At 48.8% G+C, this 22,246-nt stretch overlaps 6 non-coding genes across 6 annotated transcripts; all 6 read right to left on the reverse strand.

Moving 5' to 3' along the window:
- Positions 1–546: 546 nt before the first annotated feature.
- On the reverse strand, positions 547–619 carry trnak-cuu (transfer RNA lysine (anticodon CUU)). Its single transcript has one exon. It is a non-coding gene; the product is annotated as a tRNA-Lys (tRNA).
- Positions 620–4,662: 4,043 nt separating this feature from the next.
- On the reverse strand, positions 4,663–4,735 carry trnak-cuu (transfer RNA lysine (anticodon CUU)). The gene has a single exon. It is a non-coding gene; the product is annotated as a tRNA-Lys (tRNA).
- A 4,043-nt stretch (positions 4,736–8,778) lies between these two features.
- Positions 8,779–8,851, reverse strand: trnak-cuu (transfer RNA lysine (anticodon CUU)). Its single transcript has one exon. It is a non-coding gene; the product is annotated as a tRNA-Lys (tRNA).
- A 4,043-nt stretch (positions 8,852–12,894) lies between these two features.
- On the reverse strand, positions 12,895–12,967 carry trnak-cuu (transfer RNA lysine (anticodon CUU)). The gene has a single exon. It is a non-coding gene; the product is annotated as a tRNA-Lys (tRNA).
- Positions 12,968–17,010: 4,043 nt separating this feature from the next.
- Positions 17,011–17,083, reverse strand: trnak-cuu (transfer RNA lysine (anticodon CUU)). Its single transcript has one exon. It is a non-coding gene; the product is annotated as a tRNA-Lys (tRNA).
- A 4,043-nt stretch (positions 17,084–21,126) lies between these two features.
- On the reverse strand, positions 21,127–21,199 carry trnak-cuu (transfer RNA lysine (anticodon CUU)). Its single transcript has one exon. It is a non-coding gene; the product is annotated as a tRNA-Lys (tRNA).
- Between the last annotated feature and the right edge of the window lie 1,047 nt (positions 21,200–22,246).

The following is a 22,246-nucleotide window of genomic DNA, read 5'->3' on the forward strand; positions in this document are numbered from 1 at the left end:
CGGGCGCAAGTTGGGAGAAGTGACTCTTGCAGAGTGTTGAGCTTCGAGAAGAGGGCTCCGCTCAGGAAGATATTTCCACATGTTGAAGAGTCGCTTTTCGCCCTTTCTTTCCCACATTTTTCCAGTGCGGTTATTGATCGCGTTCAAAATGTTTTCCCAACGTACGTGTTACCTGCAAAATCACAGTGAAACTGTTATGCCGAAAAGATTCCTAATAGTTATTGTATTAGAATAGCTCTCCAATTTCTTAGCCTTCGTACACGCAATGTTTAAGGAAACGCTAGAGTAAATGAAACTGTAAATAGACAGGAGCTCTTCTTAGTTTTCATACAAGTTATGATGGCTGCAGCTCCTATCTGCGTCCGGGTGACCGGAGCCAAGGGATTATCTGCGGAACCTTTGATTTATCTCTCGGGCAAGGAGCTAGATACGCCCTTTTCATCTCGGTTTGATCACACCTGTGCATTAAAACGCAGTGCTCGGTACCATCGAGGTGTAAGAGGTTCAAGGATGAGCGGGAAACTTTGTTAATAGGGAGACGGGCACCGCCCAACGTGGGGCTCGAACCCACGACCCTGAGATTAAGAGTCTCATGCTCTACCGACTGAGCTAGCCGGGCGCCGGTGGAGCTGGTGGTTAACTTGTCCCTGTTGACGGCAATTTGACAAGGTATACTTCCTGGCTTTTCATCATGTGCTGACCGGATTCGAGAGTAGCACACCCTGTTCTTTGTTGATTACTGTACCTCCAGCAGCGCAAATGTCAGTAATCATTGAAATGTACGACCTACAATCTCCTCAGCATGCCCGCGTGGACTCCTCAGTGATCATCCTTCTACGTTCTGCTGTAGTTTTCATGCAAGTGAAAACCGTGCTCCAAATAACAGCGGCACAGTTGTATCCTGCGGTAAGCATTCTTCTAATTCCATCGTTTTGCTCCAGGTAAAAGGTAGCGCATCATAGTGTTGATATTCCAAGGTTTCAGAGTCCGTATTGGATGGCTTGGATGCAGACATCGCTCAGAGCTCCCAGTATGATTTTCCCGAGTTCAGTTTTGCAGTGTTTTAGTGCTTTACTACTTCCAGTGGGCCTTTGAATGCTCTGCTAAGTAGAGACGTGACATAATTACTAATGCGACCGAGTGTGCTGGCTGTTCCTGGTTCGTAATGATTAACGCGAGAAATCAATATAAACATAACTGCTTCGATTTCGAGGTTCAGTTGAAGCTTTCAAAGAAACTATCAAAGACCTCAGAACAACCGAAGACACATTTGGTCATCTCCGTATTGGTGAAGATTAAAGAGTCCCGCAAGTGTCAAGCTTGCACAAACACACACGAGAGAGAAACTCAGGACAGAATTTAAAGAAAGGGAGACGCAGACTATTTGAAGGCACTTTGCTAACCCAATGGCATGCTTAGGAATCGTGCATAGGACACATGTAGCAGAGGATGGTTTCGATCCATCGACCTCTGGGTTATGGGCCCAGCACGCTTCCGCTGCGCCACTCTGCTGACGGCCTCTCTGCGTGTGGCGCACAACTGCTCTTTTTATTTCCTACATAAGTGATGAAAGAGTTGAAAGTTTCAACGACAAACGCAGACGTCACTTTGAGCGCTTGGTGTTGTAGCACAAATCATCACATGCTGCTCTACACTGGATTATAAAAGCCGACACATTTTCCAAACATTTTAATGCTGGAGTCACACTGTGGTATTAATAACAGTGCGATACTCGAGGAGCGTAGTGGGATCGCGGTGGCTCATCAGACCGCCCCGGGACAGGGGGCCCGCGTCAGGATGGCCGAGCGGTCTAAGGCGCTGCGTTCAGGTCGCAGTCTCCCCTGGAGGCGTGGGTTCGAATCCCACTCCTGACAAAAAGCTTGCTCAGTGCCGTCTCCAGTCGGGTGCAAATGGGTGAAGCAGCCTGACGCAGGGAACGTGCGCCGATAGGCGTAGGTGTATCCCCTGCCTCTTCCGATTTAGCTCGTGCTCCATAGGATGGAAGCGGATGCTCTGGCTTTTTGACTCGAATATAACCTGATCACAACACATGGCCGTGCAGCCAAGTGCTGGTTTAAGAATGCCTCGTGTCTTCAGGCCCCTATTCCTTCAGGTTACCCCTTTGGAATAGTCGTCCGAAAAAGACGGGAAAGGAAAAGCATGTAAGCTCCCACACACTGCGTTAGCATTAGCGGTTGGAATCTGATGGGAGAAAAGCAACCTGGCTCGCCGTCAAGCAATCCATCCCTGGTCTCCCACGTGACAGGCGGGGATACGCACCACTATACTAACGAGGAGCGCTTGCTTGGCGCTTGAAGACACTTCGTCTTGCGGCTACTACTGTTTCCGGTTTCGTCTTTTCTTTTCATTCCTCCCAGAGGAGCGCATGAAAACGTTTCCATCTGCGCCATCCTCACCCCTCCAATGCTATGGTCCCTGCTCCTCCTGGTGCACTGCAAACACTCATTCAGCCGGTTCTTTCAGTTTGAATCATTAGGTCTTCAAAGGCTGGAAGTAGGGCGCAAGACATGCCAATGCCAAAAGCGTGGCTGTGTGCTTCCAGCTGTGAAATGTCACTGGTGGATGTTGAAGACATTACTTCCAAGGCAGCAGGTCCAAGCGATTTAGCGTTTGTACAAGCAGCAGGAAGAGAGAAACGGCACTCTGCCTTTTTCTGGGCAGGCCGAAGCGACAGGAGAAGGGCGCCGTAGTGAGCAGGATTCGAGCCGACGCGGGGAGACCCCAATGGCTTTCTAGCCCATCGCCTTAACCGCTCGGCCACGACTACAGGGAGCGCCGCCGCCGCCGGCTTGCAATCATTTAACACGGAGGGCGAGGCGGCGGCGGTAACCTTTTTCAATGTCGCTCTCCGCTTCCCCCCAAAAAAAGCCAAATGACATGCTAGCACTCGGACACCCTTCAGAAGACTGAAGGGTGGCTTAAAGCTGGAAGGATTAGGTCTCCCCGTTCCGACGCGACAATCGAACTTCCTTAGGCAGAGAGAAAGCAACATCGAGGAGCGTCAACAAGACTTTAGAAGCTGCGCCACACGCCACTTTCAGTCGCAGACACAGCAGTTTTAAAGGCAGGAATCGCCTTTGCGAACGCCATGAGAAACAGAACGCAAGCTCAGGTCCTGCGGTTTAACAAACAGCCACGGCTTTCATGCGACTGGACATTTCTTTTCTGGAGCGAATTCACTTTCAACTTCAAGAAATTCACACAACTTGTGAAATACGAAATACAAATCTGGCTCATCGCTGCACAAGAAATACCGCCGGCTGGCAAGAAAATGACAACGGTGTTTTTCCTTAACGAAAAACTTCCCATGGAGAAAAACAACGGCTGTGCGTCTCTGTCGGCTTGATTCAGTTTAATGCAAGTATTCATTCTCCTCCTGGAAAATACAGCTTGCGAAAGATGAAATACAATTCTTGGCTTTTCTGGGTGAGTGCAGAAGAAATCCTGCCGGCTGGCAGAAGAATTCCAGCCTTTTTTACTCTTTAACCAGAAACTTGCGAATGATACAAAGCAAGCGGGGTGCGTTTCTGTGCAGCTGTTAACTGAACAGCTGCTGCTTCAAGCCCACCCAGGGCTCATTCCGATTTCAACATCATGCCCCCTGAAGGTAGACTGGATTTCTTTGCGAAGCATTCACCCTTTGGACGTTTCAGGAAAGGTGCGTGTCGATGCCAGACTTGAAAAGCTTTCCATACAAAGAAACAACATAGTGCTTTTGATTGATGGGAAACGGCAAGAGCGGTTTGAGCAGCTCCGGCCTCTCAACCGCTTTACAATGTGATCGGCACCTCGGTAGCCAGTTTAGAAGGCTAAAAAGGATGCTGGAAGCACAGCGACGTTCTAAAACCAGCGCTTGAAAAGCATCTGCATACATAAAATGTCCATTTCCCCAAAGCTGAATCTGCATCTTCAGAAGATTGTCAGCTATACGTTTTCGTTCTTTGTTTCCTTTTTTTACGACAAGCTTTCGAGAAATGAACTGTCTATTGTGATGAAGGCTGCATTAGAAATTGTGCATCTAGCTTAGTTCAATGAAATCGGGAGGTGCACCTGTCTCAAGCGGATGGCTCTTTGCAGGCACACTACGGAAACCTGCGGGCGCAAGTTGGGAGAAGTGACTCTTGCAGAGTGTTGAGCTTCGAGAAGAGGGCTCCGCTCAGGAAGATATTTCCACATGTTGAAGAGTCGCTTTTCGCCCTTTCTTTCCCACATTTTTCCAGTGCGGTTATTGATCGCGTTCAAAATGTTTTCCCAACGTACGTGTTACCTGCAAAATCACAGTGAAACTGTTATGCCGAAAAGATTCCTAATAGTTATTGTATTAGAATAGCTCTCCAATTTCTTAGCCTTCGTACACGCAATGTTTAAGGAAACGCTAGAGTAAATGAAACTGTAAATAGACAGGAGCTCTTCTTAGTTTTCATACAAGTTATGATGGCTGCAGCTCCTATCTGCGTCCGGGTGACCGGAGCCAAGGGATTATCTGCGGAACCTTTGATTTATCTCTCGGGCAAGGAGCTAGATACGCCCTTTTCATCTCGGTTTGATCACACCTGTGCATTAAAACGCAGTGCTCGGTACCATCGAGGTGTAAGAGGTTCAAGGATGAGCGGGAAACTTTGTTAATAGGGAGACGGGCACCGCCCAACGTGGGGCTCGAACCCACGACCCTGAGATTAAGAGTCTCATGCTCTACCGACTGAGCTAGCCGGGCGCCGGGAGCTGGTGGTTAACTTGTCCCTGTTGACACGGCAATTTGACAAGGTATACTTCCTGGCTTTTCATCATGTGCTGACCGGATTCGAGAGTAGCACACCCTGTTCTTTGTTGATTACTGTACCTCCAGCAGCGCAAATGTCAGTAATCATTGAAATGTACGACCTACAATCTCCTCAGCATGCCCGCGTGGACTCCTCAGTGATCATCCTTCTACGTTCTGCTGTAGTTTTCATGCAAGTGAAAACCGTGCTCCAAATAACAGCGGCACAGTTGTATCCTGCGGTAAGCATTCTTCTAATTCCATCGTTTTGCTCCAGGTAAAAGGTAGCGCATCATAGTGTTGATATTCCAAGGTTTCAGAGTCCGTATTGGATGGCTTGGATGCAGACATCGCTCAGAGCTCCCAGTATGATTTTCCCGAGTTCAGTTTTGCAGTGTTTTAGTGCTTTACTACTTCCAGTGGGCCTTTGAATGCTCTGCTAAGTAGAGACGTGACATAATTACTAATGCGACCGAGTGTGCTGGCTGTTCCTGGTTCGTAATGATTAACGCGAGAAATCAATATAAACATAACTGCTTCGATTTCGAGGTTCAGTTGAAGCTTTCAAAGAAACTATCAAAGACCTCAGAACAACCGAAGACACATTTGGTCATCTCCGTATTGGTGAAGATTAAAGAGTCCCGCAAGTGTCAAGCTTGCACAAACACACACGAGAGAGAAACTCAGGACAGAATTTAAAGAAAGGGAGACGCAGACTATTTGAAGGCACTTTGCTAACCCAATGGCATGCTTAGGAATCGTGCATAGGACACATGTAGCAGAGGATGGTTTCGATCCATCGACCTCTGGGTTATGGGCCCAGCACGCTTCCGCTGCGCCACTCTGCTGACGGCCTCTCTGCGTGTGGCGCACAACTGCTCTTTTTATTTCCTACATAAGTGATGAAAGAGTTGAAAGTTTCAACGACAAACGCAGACGTCACTTTGAGCGCTTGGTGTTGTAGCACAAATCATCACATGCTGCTCTACACTGGATTATAAAAGCCGACACATTTTCCAAACATTTTAATGCTGGAGTCACACTGTGGTATTAATAACAGTGCGATACTCGAGGAGCGTAGTGGGATCGCGGTGGCTCATCAGACCGCCCCGGGACAGGGGGCCCGCGTCAGGATGGCCGAGCGGTCTAAGGCGCTGCGTTCAGGTCGCAGTCTCCCCTGGAGGCGTGGGTTCGAATCCCACTCCTGACAAAAAGCTTGCTCAGTGCCGTCTCCAGTCGGGTGCAAATGGGTGAAGCAGCCTGACGCAGGGAACGTGCGCCGATAGGCGTAGGTGTATCCCCTGCCTCTTCCGATTTAGCTCGTGCTCCATAGGATGGAAGCGGATGCTCTGGCTTTTTGACTCGAATATAACCTGATCACAACACATGGCCGTGCAGCCAAGTGCTGGTTTAAGAATGCCTCGTGTCTTCAGGCCCCTATTCCTTCAGGTTACCCCTTTGGAATAGTCGTCCGAAAAAGACGGGAAAGGAAAAGCATGTAAGCTCCCACACACTGCGTTAGCATTAGCGGTTGGAATCTGATGGGAGAAAAGCAACCTGGCTCGCCGTCAAGCAATCCATCCCTGGTCTCCCACGTGACAGGCGGGGATACGCACCACTATACTAACGAGGAGCGCTTGCTTGGCGCTTGAAGACACTTCGTCTTGCGGCTACTACTGTTTCCGGTTTCGTCTTTTCTTTTCATTCCTCCCAGAGGAGCGCATGAAAACGTTTCCATCTGCGCCATCCTCACCCCTCCAATGCTATGGTCCCTGCTCCTCCTGGTGCACTGCAAACACTCATTCAGCCGGTTCTTTCAGTTTGAATCATTAGGTCTTCAAAGGCTGGAAGTAGGGCGCAAGACATGCCAATGCCAAAAGCGTGGCTGTGTGCTTCCAGCTGTGAAATGTCACTGGTGGATGTTGAAGACATTACTTCCAAGGCAGCAGGTCCAAGCGATTTAGCGTTTGTACAAGCAGCAGGAAGAGAGAAACGGCACTCTGCCTTTTTCTGGGCAGGCCGAAGCGACAGGAGAAGGGCGCCGTAGTGAGCAGGATTCGAGCCGACGCGGGGAGACCCCAATGGCTTTCTAGCCCATCGCCTTAACCGCTCGGCCACGACTACAGGGAGCGCCGCCGCCGCCGGCTTGCAATCATTTAACACGGAGGGCGAGGCGGCGGCGGTAACCTTTTTCAATGTCGCTCTCCGCTTCCCCCCAAAAAAAGCCAAATGACATGCTAGCACTCGGACACCCTTCAGAAGACTGAAGGGTGGCTTAAAGCTGGAAGGATTAGGTCTCCCCGTTCCGACGCGACAATCGAACTTCCTTAGGCAGAGAGAAAGCAACATCGAGGAGCGTCAACAAGACTTTAGAAGCTGCGCCACACGCCACTTTCAGTCGCAGACACAGCAGTTTTAAAGGCAGGAATCGCCTTTGCGAACGCCATGAGAAACAGAACGCAAGCTCAGGTCCTGCGGTTTAACAAACAGCCACGGCTTTCATGCGACTGGACATTTCTTTTCTGGAGCGAATTCACTTTCAACTTCAAGAAATTCACACAACTTGCGAAATACGAAATACAAATCTGGCTCATCGCTGCACAAGAAATACCGCCGGCTGGCAAGAAAATGACAACGGTGTTTTTCCTTAACGAAAAACTTCCCATGGAGAAAAACAACGGCTGTGCGTCTCTGTCGGCTTGATTCAGTTTAATGCAAGTATTCATTCTCCTCCTGGAAAATACAGCTTGCGAAAGATGAAATACAATTCTTGGCTTTTCTGGGTGAGTGCAGAAGAAATCCTGCCGGCTGGCAGAAGAATTCCAGCCTTTTTTACTCTTTAACCAGAAACTTGCGAATGATACAAAGCAAGCGGGGTGCGTTTCTGTGCAGCTGTTAACTGAACAGCTGCTGCTTCAAGCCCACCCAGGGCTCATTCCGATTTCAACATCATGCCCCCTGAAGGTAGACTGGATTTCTTTGCGAAGCATTCACCTTTTGGACGTTTCAGGAAAGGTGCGTGTCGATGCCAGACTTGAAAAGCTTTCCATACAAAGAAACAACATAGTGCTTTTGATTGATGGGAAACGGCAAGAGCGGTTTGAGCAGCTCCGGCCTCTCAACCGCTTTACAATGTGATCGGCACCTCGGTAGACAGTTTAGAAGGCTGAAAAGGATGCTGGAAGCACAGCGACGTTCTAAAACCAGCGCTTGAAAAGCATCTGCATACATAAAATGTCCATTTCCCCAAAGCTGAATCTGCATCTTCAGAAGATTGTCAGCTATACGTTTTCGTTCTTTGTTTCCTTTTTTTACGACAAGCTTTCGAGAAATGAACTGTCTATTGTGATGAAGGCTGCATTAGAAATTGTGCATCTAGCTTAGTTCAATGAAATCGGGAGGTGCACCTGTCTCAAGCGGATGGCTCTTTGCAGGCACACTACGGAAACCTGCGGGCGCAAGTTGGGAGAAGTGACTCTTGCAGAGTGTTGAGCTTCGAGAAGAGGGCTCCGCTCAGGAAGATATTTCCACATGTTGAAGAGTCGCTTTTCGCCCTTTCTTTCCCACATTTTTCCAGTGCGGTTATTGATCGCGTTCAAAATGTTTTCCCAACGTACGTGTTACCTGCAAAATCACAGTGAAACTGTTATGCCGAAAAGATTCCTAATAGTTATTGTATTAGAATAGCTCTCCAATTTCTTAGCCTTCGTACACGCAATGTTTAAGGAAACGCTAGAGTAAATGAAACTGTAAATAGACAGGAGCTCTTCTTAGTTTTCATACAAGTTATGATGGCTGCAGCTCCTATCTGCGTCCGGGTGACCGGAGCCAAGGGATTATCTGCGGAACCTTTGATTTATCTCTCGGGCAAGGAGCTAGATACGCCCTTTTCATCTCGGTTTGATCACACCTGTGCATTAAAACGCAGTGCTCGGTACCATCGAGGTGTAAGAGGTTCAAGGATGAGCGGGAAACTTTGTTAATAGGGAGACGGGCACCGCCCAACGTGGGGCTCGAACCCACGACCCTGAGATTAAGAGTCTCATGCTCTACCGACTGAGCTAGCCGGGCGCCGGTGGAGCTGGTGGTTAACTTGTCCCTGTTGACGGCAATTTGACAAGGTATACTTCCTGGCTTTTCATCATGTGCTGACCGGATTCGAGAGTAGCACACCCTGTTCTTTGTTGATTACTGTACCTCCAGCAGCGCAAATGTCAGTAATCATTGAAATGTACGACCTACAATCTCCTCAGCATGCCCGCGTGGACTCCTCAGTGATCATCCTTCTACGTTCTGCTGTAGTTTTCATGCAAGTGAAAACCGTGCTCCAAATAACAGCGGCACAGTTGTATCCTGCGGTAAGCATTCTTCTAATTCCATCGTTTTGCTCCAGGTAAAAGGTAGCGCATCATAGTGTTGATATTCCAAGGTTTCAGAGTCCGTATTGGATGGCTTGGATGCAGACATCGCTCAGAGCTCCCAGTATGATTTTCCCGAGTTCAGTTTTGCAGTGTTTTAGTGCTTTACTACTTCCAGTGGGCCTTTGAATGCTCTGCTAAGTAGAGACGTGACATAATTACTAATGCGACCGAGTGTGCTGGCTGTTCCTGGTTCGTAATGATTAACGCGAGAAATCAATATAAACATAACTGCTTCGATTTCGAGGTTCAGTTGAAGCTTTCAAAGAAACTATCAAAGACCTCAGAACAACCGAAGACACATTTGGTCATCTCCGTATTGGTGAAGATTAAAGAGTCCCGCAAGTGTCAAGCTTGCACAAACACACACGAGAGAGAAACTCAGGACAGAATTTAAAGAAAGGGAGACGCAGACTATTTGAAGGCACTTTGCTAACCCAATGGCATGCTTAGGAATCGTGCATAGGACACATGTAGCAGAGGATGGTTTCGATCCATCGACCTCTGGGTTATGGGCCCAGCACGCTTCCGCTGCGCCACTCTGCTGACGGCCTCTCTGCGTGTGGCGCACAACTGCTCTTTTTATTTCCTACATAAGTGATGAAAGAGTTGAAAGTTTCAACGACAAACGCAGACGTCACTTTGAGCGCTTGGTGTTGTAGCACAAATCATCACATGCTGCTCTACACTGGATTATAAAAGCCGACACATTTTCCAAACATTTTAATGCTGGAGTCACACTGTGGTATTAATAACAGTGCGATACTCGAGGAGCGTAGTGGGATCGCGGTGGCTCATCAGACCGCCCCGGGACAGGGGGCCCGCGTCAGGATGGCCGAGCGGTCTAAGGCGCTGCGTTCAGGTCGCAGTCTCCCCTGGAGGCGTGGGTTCGAATCCCACTCCTGACAAAAAGCTTGCTCAGTGCCGTCTCCAGTCGGGTGCAAATGGGTGAAGCAGCCTGACGCAGGGAACGTGCGCCGATAGGCGTAGGTGTATCCCCTGCCTCTTCCGATTTAGCTCGTGCTCCATAGGATGGAAGCGGATGCTCTGGCTTTTTGACTCGAATATAACCTGATCACAACACATGGCCGTGCAGCCAAGTGCTGGTTTAAGAATGCCTCGTGTCTTCAGGCCCCTATTCCTTCAGGTTACCCCTTTGGAATAGTCGTCCGAAAAAGACGGGAAAGGAAAAGCATGTAAGCTCCCACACACTGCGTTAGCATTAGCGGTTGGAATCTGATGGGAGAAAAGCAACCTGGCTCGCCGTCAAGCAATCCATCCCTGGTCTCCCACGTGACAGGCGGGGATACGCACCACTATACTAACGAGGAGCGCTTGCTTGGCGCTTGAAGACACTTCGTCTTGCGGCTACTACTGTTTCCGGTTTCGTCTTTTCTTTTCATTCCTCCCAGAGGAGCGCATGAAAACGTTTCCATCTGCGCCATCCTCACCCCTCCAATGCTATGGTCCCTGCTCCTCCTGGTGCACTGCAAACACTCATTCAGCCGGTTCTTTCAGTTTGAATCATTAGGTCTTCAAAGGCTGGAAGTAGGGCGCAAGACATGCCAATGCCAAAAGCGTGGCTGTGTGCTTCCAGCTGTGAAATGTCACTGGTGGATGTTGAAGACATTACTTCCAAGACAGCAGGTCCAAGCGATTTAGCGTTTGTACAAGCAGCAGGAAGAGAGAAACGGCACTCTGCCTTTTTCTGGGCAGGCCGAAGCGACAGGAGAAGGGCGCCGTAGTGAGCAGGATTCGAGCCGACGCGGGGAGACCCCAATGGCTTTCTAGCCCATCGCCTTAACCGCTCGGCCACGACTACAGGGAGCGCCGCCGCCGCCGGCTTGCAATCATTTAACACGGAGGGCGAGGCGGCGGCGGTAACCTTTTTCAATGTCGCTCTCCGCTTCCCCCCAAAAAAAGCCAAATGACATGCTAGCACTCGGACACCCTTCAGAAGACTGAAGGGTGGCTTAAAGCTGGAAGGATTAGGTCTCCCCGTTCCGACGCGACAATCGAACTTCCTTAGGCAGAGAGAAAGCAACATCGAGGAGCGTCAACAAGACTTTAGAAGCTGCGCCACACGCCACTTTCAGTCGCAGACACAGCAGTTTTAAAGGCAGGAATCGCCTTTGCGAACGCCATGAGAAACAGAACGCAAGCTCAGGTCCTGCGGTTTAACAAACAGCCACGGCTTTCATGCGACTGGACATTTCTTTTCTGGAGCGAATTCACTTTCAACTTCAAGAAATTCACACAACTTGCGAAATACGAAATACAAATCTGGCTCATCGCTGCACAAGAAATACCGCCGGCTGGCAAGAAAATGACAACGGTGTTTTTCCTTAACGAAAAACTTCCCATGGAGAAAAACAACGGCTGTGCGTCTCTGTCGGCTTGATTCAGTTTAATGCAAGTATTCATTCTCCTCCTGGAAAATACAGCTTGCGAAAGATGAAATACAATTCTTGGCTTTTCTGGGTGAGTGCAGAAGAAATCCTGCCGGCTGGCAGAAGAATTCCAGCCTTTTTTACTCTTTAACCAGAAACTTGCGAATGATACAAAGCAAGCGGGGTGCGTTTCTGTGCAGCTGTTAACTGAACAGCTGCTGCTTCAAGCCCACCCAGGGCTCATTCCGATTTCAACATCATGCCCCCTGAAGGTAGACTGGATTTCTTTGCGAAGCATTCACCCTTTGGACGTTTCAGGAAAGGTGCGTGTCGATGCCAGACTTGAAAAGCTTTCCATACAAAGAAACAACATAGTGCTTTTGATTGATGGGAAACGGCAAGAGCGGTTTGAGCAGCTCCGGCCTCTCAACCGCTTTACAATGTGATCGGCACCTCGGTAGCCAGTTTAGAAGGCTAAAAAGGATGCTGGAAGCACAGCGACGTTCTAAAACCAGCGCTTGAAAAGCATCTGCATACATAAAATGTCCATTTCCCCAAAGCTGAATCTGCATCTTCAGAAGATTGTCAGCTATACGTTTTCGTTCTTTGTTTCCTTTTTTTACGACAAGCTTTCGAGAAATGAACTGTCTATTGTGATGAAGGCTGCATTAGAAATTGTGCATCTAGCTTAGTTCAATGAAATCGGGAGGTGCACCTGTCTCAAGCGGATGGCTCTTTGCAGGCACACTACGGAAACCTGCGGGCGCAAGTTGGGAGAAGTGACTCTTGCAGAGTGTTGAGCTTCGAGAAGAGGGCTCCGCTCAGGAAGATATTTCCACATGTTGAAGAGTCGCTTTTCGCCCTTTCTTTCCCACATTTTTCCAGTGCGGTTATTGATCGCGTTCAAAATGTTTTCCCAACGTACGTGTTACCTGCAAAATCACAGTGAAACTGTTATGCCGAAAAGATTCCTAATAGTTATTGTATTAGAATAGCTCTCCAATTTCTTAGCCTTCGTACACGCAATGTTTAAGGAAACGCTAGAGTAAATGAAACTGTAAATAGACAGGAGCTCTTCTTAGTTTTCATACAAGTTATGATGGCTGCAGCTCCTATCTGCGTCCGGGTGACCGGAGCCAAGGGATTATCTGCGGAACCTTTGATTTATCTCTCGGGCAAGGAGCTAGATACGCCCTTTTCATCTCGGTTTGATCACACCTGTGCATTAAAACGCAGTGCTCGGTACCATCGAGGTGTAAGAGGTTCAAGGATGAGCGGGAAACTTTGTTAATAGGGAGACGGGCACCGCCCAACGTGGGGCTCGAACCCACGACCCTGAGATTAAGAGTCTCATGCTCTACCGACTGAGCTAGCCGGGCGCCGGTGGAGCTGGTGGTTAACTTGTCCCTGTTGACGGCAATTTGACAAGGTATACTTCCTGGCTTTTCATCATGTGCTGACCGGATTCGAGAGTAGCACACCCTGTTCTTTGTTGATTACTGTACCTCCAGCAGCGCAAATGTCAGTAATCATTGAAATGTACGACCTACAATCTCCTCAGCATGCCCGCGTGGACTCCTCAGTGATCATCCTTCTACGTTCTGCTGTAGTTTTCATGCAAGTGAAAACCGTGCTCCAAATAACAGCGGCACAGTTGTATCCTGCGGTAAGCATTCTTCTAATTCCATCGTTTTGCTCCAGGTAAAAGGTAGCGCATCATAGTGTTGATATTCCAAGGTTTCAGAGTCCGTATTGGATGGCTTGGATGCAGACATCGCTCAGAGCTCCCAGTATGATTTTCCCGAGTTCAGTTTTGCAGTGTTTTAGTGCTTTACTACTTCCAGTGGGCCTTTGAATGCTCTGCTAAGTAGAGACGTGACATAATTACTAATGCGACCGAGTGTGCTGGCTGTTCCTGGTTCGTAATGATTAACGCGAGAAATCAATATAAACATAACTGCTTCGATTTCGAGGTTCAGTTGAAGCTTTCAAAGAAACTATCAAAGACCTCAGAACAACCGAAGACACATTTGGTCATCTCCGTATTGGTGAAGATTAAAGAGTCCCGCAAGTGTCAAGCTTGCACAAACACACACGAGAGAGAAACTCAGGACAGAATTTAAAGAAAGGGAGACGCAGACTATTTGAAGGCACTTTGCTAACCCAATGGCATGCTTAGGAATCGTGCATAGGACACATGTAGCAGAGGATGGTTTCGATCCATCGACCTCTGGGTTATGGGCCCAGCACGCTTCCGCTGCGCCACTCTGCTGACGGCCTCTCTGCGTGTGGCGCACAACTGCTCTTTTTATTTCCTACATAAGTGATGAAAGAGTTGAAAGTTTCAACGACAAACGCAGACGTCACTTTGAGCGCTTGGTGTTGTAGCACAAATCATCACATGCTGCTCTACACTGGATTATAAAAGCCGACACATTTTCCAAACATTTTAATGCTGGAGTCACACTGTGGTATTAATAACAGTGCGATACTCGAGGAGCGTAGTGGGATCGCGGTGGCTCATCAGACCGCCCCGGGACAGGGGGCCCGCGTCAGGATGGCCGAGCGGTCTAAGGCGCTGCGTTCAGGTCGCAGTCTCCCCTGGAGGCGTGGGTTCGAATCCCACTCCTGACAAAAAGCTTGCTCAGTGCCGTCTCCAGTCGGGTGCAAATGGGTGAAGCAGCCTGACGCAGGGAACGTGCGCCGATAGGCGTAGGTGTATCCCCTGCCTCTTCCGATTTAGCTCGTGCTCCATAGGATGGAAGCGGATGCTCTGGCTTTTTGACTCGAATATAACCTGATCACAACACATGGCCGTGCAGCCAAGTGCTGGTTTAAGAATGCCTCGTGTCTTCAGGCCCCTATTCCTTCAGGTTACCCCTTTGGAATAGTCGTCCGAAAAAGACGGGAAAGGAAAAGCATGTAAGCTCCCACACACTGCGTTAGCATTAGCGGTTGGAATCTGATGGGAGAAAAGCAACCTGGCTCGCCGTCAAGCAATCCATCCCTGGTCTCCCACGTGACAGGCGGGGATACGCACCACTATACTAACGAGGAGCGCTTGCTTGGCGCTTGAAGACACTTCGTCTTGCGGCTACTACTGTTTCCGGTTTCGTCTTTTCTTTTCATTCCTCCCAGAGGAGCGCATGAAAACGTTTCCATCTGCGCCATCCTCACCCCTCCAATGCTATGGTCCCTGCTCCTCCTGGTGCACTGCAAACACTCATTCAGCCGGTTCTTTCAGTTTGAATCATTAGGTCTTCAAAGGCTGGAAGTAGGGCGCAAGACATGCCAATGCCAAAAGCGTGGCTGTGTGCTTCCAGCTGTGAAATGTCACTGGTGGATGTTGAAGACATTACTTCCAAGGCAGCAGGTCCAAGCGATTTAGCGTTTGTACAAGCAGCAGGAAGAGAGAAACGGCACTCTGCCTTTTTCTGGGCAGGCCGAAGCGACAGGAGAAGGGCGCCGTAGTGAGCAGGATTCGAGCCGACGCGGGGAGACCCCAATGGCTTTCTAGCCCATCGCCTTAACCGCTCGGCCACGACTACAGGGAGCGCCGCCGCCGCCGGCTTGCAATCATTTAACACGGAGGGCGAGGCGGCGGCGGTAACCTTTTTCAATGTCGCTCTCCGCTTCCCCCCAAAAAAAGCCAAATGACATGCTAGCACTCGGACACCCTTCAGAAGACTGAAGGGTGGCTTAAAGCTGGAAGGATTAGGTCTCCCCGTTCCGACGCGACAATCGAACTTCCTTAGGCAGAGAGAAAGCAACATCGAGGAGCGTCAACAAGACTTTAGAAGCTGCGCCACACGCCACTTTCAGTCGCAGACACAGCAGTTTTAAAGGCAGGAATCGCCTTTGCGAACGCCATGAGAAACAGAACGCAAGCTCAGGTCCTGCGGTTTAACAAACAGCCACGGCTTTCATGCGACTGGACATTTCTTTTCTGGAGCGAATTCACTTTCAACTTCAAGAAATTCACACAACTTGCGAAATACGAAATACAAATCTGGCTCATCGCTGCACAAGAAATACCGCCGGCTGGCAAGAAAATGACAACGGTGTTTTTCCTTAACGAAAAACTTCCCATGGAGAAAAACAACGGCTGTGCGTCTCTGTCGGCTTGATTCAGTTTAATGCAAGTATTCATTCTCCTCCTGGAAAATACAGCTTGCGAAAGATGAAATACAATTCTTGGCTTTTCTGGGTGAGTGCAGAAGAAATCCTGCCGGCTGGCAGAAGAATTCCAGCCTTTTTTACTCTTTAACCAGAAACTTGCGAATGATACAAAGCAAGCGGGGTGCGTTTCTGTGCAGCTGTTAACTGAACAGCTGCTGCTTCAAGCCCACCCAGGGCTCATTCCGATTTCAACATCATGCCCCCTGAAGGTAGACTGGATTTCTTTGCGAAGCATTCACCCTTTGGACGTTTCAGGAAAGGTGCGTGTCGATGCCAGACTTGAAAAGCTTTCCATACAAAGAAACAACATAGTGCTTTTGATTGATGGGAAACGGCAAGAGCGGTTTGAGCAGCTCCGGCCTCTCAACCGCTTTACAATGTGATCGGCACCTCGGTAGCCAGTTTAGAAGGCTAAAAAGGATGCTGGAAGCACAGCGACGTTCTAAAACCAGCGCTTGAAAAGCATCTGCATACATAAAATGTCCATTTCCCCAAAGCTGAATCTGCATCTTCAGAAGATTGTCAGCTATACGTTTTCGTTCTTTGTTTCCTTTTTTTACGACAAGCTTTCGAGAAATGAACTGTCTATTGTGATGAAGGCTGCATTAGAAATTGTGCATCTAGCTTAGTTCAATGAAATCGGGAGGTGCACCTGTCTCAAGCGGATGGCTCTTTGCAGGCACACTACGGAAACCTGCGGGCGCAAGTTGGGAGAAGTGACTCTTGCAGAGTGTTGAGCTTCGAGAAGAGGGCTCCGCTCAGGAAGATATTTCCACATGTTGAAGAGTCGCTTTTCGCCCTTTCTTTCCCACATTTTTCCAGTGCGGTTATTGATCGCGTTCAAAATGTTTTCCCAACGTACGTGTTACCTGCAAAATCACAGTGAAACTGTTATGCCGAAAAGATTCCTAATAGTTATTGTATTAGAATAGCTCTCCAATTTCTTAGCCTTCGTACACGCAATGTTTAAGGAAACGCTAGAGTAAATGAAACTGTAAATAGACAGGAGCTCTTCTTAGTTTTCATACAAGTTATGATGGCTGCAGCTCCTATCTGCGTCCGGGTGACCGGAGCCAAGGGATTATCTGCGGAACCTTTGATTTATCTCTCGGGCAAGGAGCTAGATACGCCCTTTTCATCTCGGTTTGATCACACCTGTGCATTAAAACGCAGTGCTCGGTACCATCGAGGTGTAAGAGGTTCAAGGATGAGCGGGAAACTTTGTTAATAGGGAGACGGGCACCGCCCAACGTGGGGCTCGAACCCACGACCCTGAGATTAAGAGTCTCATGCTCTACCGACTGAGCTAGCCGGGCGCCGGTGGAGCTGGTGGTTAACTTGTCCCTGTTGACGGCAATTTGACAAGGTATACTTCCTGGCTTTTCATCATGTGCTGACCGGATTCGAGAGTAGCACACCCTGTTCTTTGTTGATTACTGTACCTCCAGCAGCGCAAATGTCAGTAATCATTGAAATGTACGACCTACAATCTCCTCAGCATGCCCGCGTGGACTCCTCAGTGATCATCCTTCTACGTTCTGCTGTAGTTTTCATGCAAGTGAAAACCGTGCTCCAAATAACAGCGGCACAGTTGTATCCTGCGGTAAGCATTCTTCTAATTCCATCGTTTTGCTCCAGGTAAAAGGTAGCGCATCATAGTGTTGATATTCCAAGGTTTCAGAGTCCGTATTGGATGGCTTGGATGCAGACATCGCTCAGAGCTCCCAGTATGATTTTCCCGAGTTCAGTTTTGCAGTGTTTTAGTGCTTTACTACTTCCAGTGGGCCTTTGAATGCTCTGCTAAGTAGAGACGTGACATAATTACTAATGCGACCGAGTGTGCTGGCTGTTCCTGGTTCGTAATGATTAACGCGAGAAATCAATATAAACATAACTGCTTCGATTTCGAGGTTCAGTTGAAGCTTTCAAAGAAACTATCAAAGACCTCAGAACAACCGAAGACACATTTGGTCATCTCCGTATTGGTGAAGATTAAAGAGTCCCGCAAGTGTCAAGCTTGCACAAACACACACGAGAGAGAAACTCAGGACAGAATTTAAAGAAAGGGAGACGCAGACTATTTGAAGGCACTTTGCTAACCCAATGGCATGCTTAGGAATCGTGCATAGGACACATGTAGCAGAGGATGGTTTCGATCCATCGACCTCTGGGTTATGGGCCCAGCACGCTTCCGCTGCGCCACTCTGCTGACGGCCTCTCTGCGTGTGGCGCACAACTGCTCTTTTTATTTCCTACATAAGTGATGAAAGAGTTGAAAGTTTCAACGACAAACGCAGACGTCACTTTGAGCGCTTGGTGTTGTAGCACAAATCATCACATGCTGCTCTACACTGGATTATAAAAGCCGACACATTTTCCAAACATTTTAATGCTGGAGTCACACTGTGGTATTAATAACAGTGCGATACTCGAGGAGCGTAGTGGGATCGCGGTGGCTCATCAGACCGCCCCGGGACAGGGGGCCCGCGTCAGGATGGCCGAGCGGTCTAAGGCGCTGCGTTCAGGTCGCAGTCTCCCCTGGAGGCGTGGGTTCGAATCCCACTCCTGACAAAAAGCTTGCTCAGTGCCGTCTCCAGTCGGGTGCAAATGGGTGAAGCAGCCTGACGCAGGGAACGTGCGCCGATAGGCGTAGGTGTATCCCCTGCCTCTTCCGATTTAGCTCGTGCTCCATAGGATGGAAGCGGATGCTCTGGCTTTTTGACTCGAATATAACCTGATCACAACACATGGCCGTGCAGCCAAGTGCTGGTTTAAGAATGCCTCGTGTCTTCAGGCCCCTATTCCTTCAGGTTACCCCTTTGGAATAGTCGTCCGAAAAAGACGGGAAAGGAAAAGCATGTAAGCTCCCACACACTGCGTTAGCATTAGCGGTTGGAATCTGATGGGAGAAAAGCAACCTGGCTCGCCGTCAAGCAATCCATCCCTGGTCTCCCACGTGACAGGCGGGGATACGCACCACTATACTAACGAGGAGCGCTTGCTTGGCGCTTGAAGACACTTCGTCTTGCGGCTACTACTGTTTCCGGTTTCGTCTTTTCTTTTCATTCCTCCCAGAGGAGCGCATGAAAACGTTTCCATCTGCGCCATCCTCACCCCTCCAATGCTATGGTCCCTGCTCCTCCTGGTGCACTGCAAACACTCATTCAGCCGGTTCTTTCAGTTTGAATCATTAGGTCTTCAAAGGCTGGAAGTAGGGCGCAAGACATGCCAATGCCAAAAGCGTGGCTGTGTGCTTCCAGCTGTGAAATGTCACTGGTGGATGTTGAAGACATTACTTCCAAGGCAGCAGGTCCAAGCGATTTAGCGTTTGTACAAGCAGCAGGAAGAGAGAAACGGCACTCTGCCTTTTTCTGGGCAGGCCGAAGCGACAGGAGAAGGGCGCCGTAGTGAGCAGGATTCGAGCCGACGCGGGGAGACCCCAATGGCTTTCTAGCCCATCGCCTTAACCGCTCGGCCACGACTACAGGGAGCGCCGCCGCCGCCGGCTTGCAATCATTTAACACGGAGGGCGAGGCGGCGGCGGTAACCTTTTTCAATGTCGCTCTCCGCTTCCCCCCAAAAAAAGCCAAATGACATGCTAGCACTCGGACACCCTTCAGAAGACTGAAGGGTGGCTTAAAGCTGGAAGGATTAGGTCTCCCCGTTCCGACGCGACAATCGAACTTCCTTAGGCAGAGAGAAAGCAACATCGAGGAGCGTCAACAAGACTTTAGAAGCTGCGCCACACGCCACTTTCAGTCGCAGACACAGCAGTTTTAAAGGCAGGAATCGCCTTTGCGAACGCCATGAGAAACAGAACGCAAGCTCAGGTCCTGCGGTTTAACAAACAGCCACGGCTTTCATGCGACTGGACATTTCTTTTCTGGAGCGAATTCACTTTCAACTTCAAGAAATTCACACAACTTGCGAAATACGAAATACAAATCTGGCTCATCGCTGCACAAGAAATACCGCCGGCTGGCAAGAAAATGACAACGGTGTTTTTCCTTAACGAAAAACTTCCCATGGAGAAAAACAACGGCTGTGCGTCTCTGTCGGCTTGATTCAGTTTAATGCAAGTATTCATTCTCCTCCTGGAAAATACAGCTTGCGAAAGATGAAATACAATTCTTGGCTTTTCTGGGTGAGTGCAGAAGAAATCCTGCCGGCTGGCAGAAGAATTCCAGCCTTTTTTACTCTTTAACCAGAAACTTGCGAATGATACAAAGCAAGCGGGGTGCGTTTCTGTGCAGCTGTTAACTGAACAGCTGCTGCTTCAAGCCCACCCAGGGCTCATTCCGATTTCAACATCATGCCCCCTGAAGGTAGACTGGATTTCTTTGCGAAGCATTCACCCTTTGGACGTTTCAGGAAAGGTGCGTGTCGATGCCAGACTTGAAAAGCTTTCCATACAAAGAAACAACATAGTGCTTTTGATTGATGGGAAACGGCAAGAGCGGTTTGAGCAGCTCCGGCCTCTCAACCGCTTTACAATGTGATCGGCACCTCGGTAGCCAGTTTAGAAGGCTAAAAAGGATGCTGGAAGCACAGCGACGTTCTAAAACCAGCGCTTGAAAAGCATCTGCATACATAAAATGTCCATTTCCCCAAAGCTGAATCTGCATCTTCAGAAGATTGTCAGCTATACGTTTTCGTTCTTTGTTTCCTTTTTTTACGACAAGCTTTCGAGAAATGAACTGTCTATTGTGATGAAGGCTGCATTAGAAATTGTGCATCTAGCTTAGTTCAATGAAATCGGGAGGTGCACCTGTCTCAAGCGGATGGCTCTTTGCAGGCACACTACGGAAACCTGCGGGCGCAAGTTGGGAGAAGTGACTCTTGCAGAGTGTTGAGCTTCGAGAAGAGGGCTCCGCTCAGGAAGATATTTCCACATGTTGAAGAGTCGCTTTTCGCCCTTTCTTTCCCACATTTTTCCAGTGCGGTTATTGATCGCGTTCAAAATGTTTTCCCAACGTACGTGTTACCTGCAAAATCACAGTGAAACTGTTATGCCGAAAAGATTCCTAATAGTTATTGTATTAGAATAGCTCTCCAATTTCTTAGCCTTCGTACACGCAATGTTTAAGGAAACGCTAGAGTAAATGAAACTGTAAATAGACAGGAGCTCTTCTTAGTTTTCATACAAGTTATGATGGCTGCAGCTCCTATCTGCGTCCGGGTGACCGGAGCCAAGGGATTATCTGCGGAACCTTTGATTTATCTCTCGGGCAAGGAGCTAGATACGCCCTTTTCATCTCGGTTTGATCACACCTGTGCATTAAAACGCAGTGCTCGGTACCATCGAGGTGTAAGAGGTTCAAGGATGAGCGGGAAACTTTGTTAATAGGGAGACGGGCACCGCCCAACGTGGGGCTCGAACCCACGACCCTGAGATTAAGAGTCTCATGCTCTACCGACTGAGCTAGCCGGGCGCCGGTGGAGCTGGTGGTTAACTTGTCCCTGTTGACGGCAATTTGACAAGGTATACTTCCTGGCTTTTCATCATGTGCTGACCGGATTCGAGAGTAGCACACCCTGTTCTTTGTTGATTACTGTACCTCCAGCAGCGCAAATGTCAGTAATCATTGAAATGTACGACCTACAATCTCCTCAGCATGCCCGCGTGGACTCCTCAGTGATCATCCTTCTACGTTCTGCTGTAGTTTTCATGCAAGTGAAAACCGTGCTCCAAATAACAGCGGCACAGTTGTATCCTGCGGTAAGCATTCTTCTAATTCCATCGTTTTGCTCCAGGTAAAAGGTAGCGCATCATAGTGTTGATATTCCAAGGTTTCAGAGTCCGTATTGGATGGCTTGGATGCAGACATCGCTCAGAGCTCCCAGTATGATTTTCCCGAGTTCAGTTTTGCAGTGTTTTAGTGCTTTACTACTTCCAGTGGGCCTTTGAATGCTCTGCTAAGTAGAGACGTGACATAATTACTAATGCGACCGAGTGTGCTGGCTGTTCCTGGTTCGTAATGATTAACGCGAGAAATCAATATAAACATAACTGCTTCGATTTCGAGGTTCAGTTGAAGCTTTCAAAGAAACTATCAAAGACCTCAGAACAACCGAAGACACATTTGGTCATCTCCGTATTGGTGAAGATTAAAGAGTCCCGCAAGTGTCAAGCTTGCACAAACACACACGAGAGAGAAACTCAGGACAGAATTTAAAGAAAGGGAGACGCAGACTATTTGAAGGCACTTTGCTAACCCAATGGCATGCTTAGGAATCGTGCATAGGACACATGTAGCAGAGGATGGTTTCGATCCATCGACCTCTGGGTTATGGGCCCAGCACGCTTCCGCTGCGCCACTCTGCTGACGGCCTCTCTGCGTGTGGCGCACAACTGCTCTTTTTATTTCCTACATAAGTGATGAAAGAGTTGAAAGTTTCAACGACAAACGCAGACGTCACTTTGAGCGCTTGGTGTTGTAGCACAAATCATCACATGCTGCTCTACACTGGATTATAAA

This window comes from Lepisosteus oculatus, unplaced genomic scaffold (genome assembly GCF_040954835.1).
Source record: "Lepisosteus oculatus isolate fLepOcu1 unplaced genomic scaffold, fLepOcu1.hap2 HAP2_SCAFFOLD_39, whole genome shotgun sequence".
Lineage (NCBI taxonomy): Eukaryota > Metazoa > Chordata > Actinopteri > Semionotiformes > Lepisosteidae > Lepisosteus > Lepisosteus oculatus.